A 3,777-nucleotide genomic window follows, 5' to 3' on the forward strand; every position below is an offset into this window, starting at 1 on the left:
CCCTGCCTCTTTCACACTCTCCCACCCTCCCTCCATCCCTCCCGGTATCCGTAGTGATTGGAGGCAGGATTCTGAGGTTGCTAGGAGACGAGGAGAGTGTGGCAGCCGGGCCTCAGTGTGAGAGAATTATGTGAGTGCGGTGAGGGACATTAGGAGAGAGCGCCCCCTGCTGGTCACTGCTGGCCATTGATGCCTACAGTAAAAATGATCAGTGCCTCTTGCCACCTCTCATCTTTGATGAACAGGCAAAAGGATCACACAGAGGTGAGTGTGTGTGTGTTTAAGTGGGACAGAGTTATTTTAGAGCTGGAGTGTATGTTCTCTTTGTTATTTTATAACCCAATTTTGGTAAATATCATTTGTAAGATGGGAACAATCACTCTAATGTCGGCGAACAGAGAAAAAACTGAGTATGTCCCTTTGAGGAAAATACATCTTTGCATCATCAGTCCCTGCTAAGGTCACAGATTTAGAGTTGGAGCTGTTGCAAGTGTATTTCATCTGGGCTGCATCATGCTCTTTGATCTATAAGAGTTTCACTGAGATTGTGAGAGAGGGCCACCACACCTAGTAGCAATCAAAGTTCAAGATCTCATTTCTCCTTGTACGCAGAATTATGTTTTCAAAGCTGTGCCCATTCTTCTGATATAATACTTAATGTCTGTGGGACACTAATTGTGATATTGTAGGACACTCCGGATGAAGAAGGATCAAAGACTGTGAAATTGTACCAAAGCATAACTTTAGAAGCACACACACTTCAAAGGGACTGATGGATTGGGATTTCAGACAAAATAATATGAGGACTATTTTTCATGCTGTAATGCAAGGCCAGATTGTGAAGCATGAGCTCACAGCTGCATGTTTGTTGTATGACTCTGACTCCCTGTGGTCATCAAGGAAACTGCAAATCACTGCTGCTTTTTCGGGCATGTCATCGGTTGTTGCTGTATGAACTGGATGCTGCAGGATGCTAATGTTACCTTGGCTAGTATTTTGTTTTGAGTGCACTTTGGCGTGTGAGCTGCCAAATGTTTTCTGTTTATCTCAGCAACTATTCTACCCACTGTTTTACAAAATTAAAGGCAATTCAATTATACAGACATTGTCATCAATAATGTGTCATTGTACATTTATACAGAAATATGTACAGTATACGGTATATGTATGAAACATGAAACTAGCACCAAAATAATATACATGTGTATTTAAAGGATGGGCCTATGTAATGGTAAGTCCTTTTTTTTTCTTAAAGTTAATATGAGGTTTGAACAGTTTTGATTTTGACAAATTGAATTAAGTATTTTCCAAAGGAAGAGTATTTTCATTACTAAATATATGCATGTGTCCCTGTGTGTTGCTTAGCTGCAGTGGATGGACTGTGACGCCGACTGTACCTTTGGATTTAACCCACACAAGCCTCATATTAACTTCAGATCAACTTCAGAATATATTTTTGCACAGAAAGTCGACTGTAGAGTTTGATCCCTGCATCTCCATGAACAGGAGAAAAGATTGAAGCAAGTAAAACCTGCTGTAATGTTCATATCGGCTCCTGACTGTTGTTTTCAGACACATAGATAGTACAGTGAGAGATAGACAGGAAAGTCGGGGAGAGAGAGAGAGTGAGGGCGACATGCAGCAAAGGGCCGCGGGTCGGACTCGAACCTACGGCTGCTGCAGTCAGGACAAAAGGCTACCAGTTGAACCACCGAGCTGCCGTTTGCACCTATCATTTAAACGCCATGTGTTCCCCCAGTAGTGACTGGAAGAACAAGTGATTCTTATAAAAGTTATGAAATCATCAGCAGTCATTATTGGTTATTATAACCACAGGCAAAATCAGTGACAGAAAAAAACCTCCTATCTAGCCTCACACCTTCACATAAAAATGACTCTTGAGAGTGGATTGTATTCAGGGTGAGCAGTGAGCACACGGCGCAGGCACTTATCCACTGTTCCTCTCTCCATGCACTCAGGTTATAGAACTATGTTCCAGCTGAGTTTTAATTGCCCATTCACCTGCTTGAGTGACATCTGGCTCTCCTGCACCTCAGGCCTGTGGACAATGTAGAGCTTTTGTACAAAGGCAGACAGATTGAACACATTGAAAAATAGTTCTATGTAAACGTTTGCACTGATGCAAAATGTCCTCTTTCACTTTTGGCATGTCAAGGACGTTTTGGTGAGAGAGCTTACATATTTGCTCTCGGTACTGGGCGCAGATATTATTGCTCAGATATCTGTAAAGGTAGACTTTGTCAAATTGGAAACGCAGGCTGTGTTTTCTCATGCAACAGCTCTTGTATAGCATTCATAAGTTTTCCAGTGTTGGATTTAGAAATATGAAGGAAGTCAACAACATTGTTGTTTTCATATTTATCCAAGGATGTGTAGAATGTGAATCCCTGTAAACAGATAGTAGCCTTTGCAAGTCGTGACGGTATCAACTATTAGCTACACATTGCATCGCAGCCTTGGGATGTTTTCTGTAATGTTTTCTCATTTTCATTCTCATTTTAAATGAAAAACTCTTATCAGTGAATACAGGGCAATAACACCAATGTGGATGCTATTCAACTGCACACAGATGATGAAACCATAAAGGGAGCTTGAGTCCTTTTCAGGCTGAATATACATTTTTACATTATATAATTACATGAATGAATACCACAATGTTAGCTTCAAAGAAATGCTCTAGTGTCAGTACGGACTTGCTTATTTCAAAATTCATATTTCAAACATCCGTCTCTTAGTTGACTTTCGGTTTGTACCTATACAATTTGAAAACAAAACATATAAGCTAATTGCAAGATATATGCTTAAAGGACCTTCTAGTGGGGGGAAAGGACCTTCTAATCACAATCATCTCTGTCAACACAACAGCAGAGAGACGACGCTTCTGTAGGACTGAGTGCAAACACGACTGTGTGCGTGTGACAAAGGCGCGAGGGGCTTTGAGTGTGTTCAAAACCGGTTGCTTTCTCTACAACTGTGCGCTTTGAGCCTCCTCTGTAGAAGATTTTGTGACCTTGTCCGTGATGGAGAGAGTCTGTGTGTATCCCAGCAGGCGTTCCTGTTGATTGGACAAGCCTGGCTGGCTGACTTGCTGGCCCAGAGTATCAATGCCCTTTATCTCGCCTCTCGGCTCTTTCTCTTCGACTTAGTGACAACACAAGTACACAACAGCTTGCGAGTGATTCATGGTTGAAGATTTGTGGTCGACAAAACAAGAGTATCTGTATGAAACTGCACATGTGAAAAGCAAATGTAGATATGTAGCCTAAAAATTATCCACAGTTAAGGCTCTGTGATGCAGTTGCTATGGCAACTATGATAGAAATAGACGTGTATCTGCAAGGGAATGAAATGTATTGAACTGTTGTTTAGAAACTGAGAGAGATTTTACTCTTTTGATTGACGGGTTAAGTGAGTGACTGCATACAGATGTGCACGCTTGTGTGCTAATCCTGAGCGCTGTGCATGTGTTTGTGCATTTCAGGCTGGATTCTTGCGATTCTACGTGCATTATGTCTTTGTATGAGCATGTGGGGTTTCTATGTCTGAATGTATGTATGTTGTATCGAATGTGTATGTGTGTGTGTGTGTGTGTGTGTGTGTGTGTGTGTGTGCGCGCATGCATGACACACTGCAGCACATTAAAAGTGCAGCACCATGGATGGGGGGCATAGGGCACATCATTATGATGGTAGGAGAGTGTGAGTGGGTCTGCACTGCACTCACTGGCCCTGTGTGAGAGCAGATAAGCTCAGGCAG

This window comes from Seriola lalandi, unplaced genomic scaffold (assembly GCF_002814215.2).
Source record: "Seriola lalandi dorsalis isolate HSWRI2012SDOR001 ecotype SW California unplaced genomic scaffold, Sedor1 jcf7180002054563, whole genome shotgun sequence".
Classification (NCBI taxonomy): Eukaryota; Metazoa; Chordata; class Actinopteri; order Carangiformes; family Carangidae; genus Seriola; species Seriola lalandi.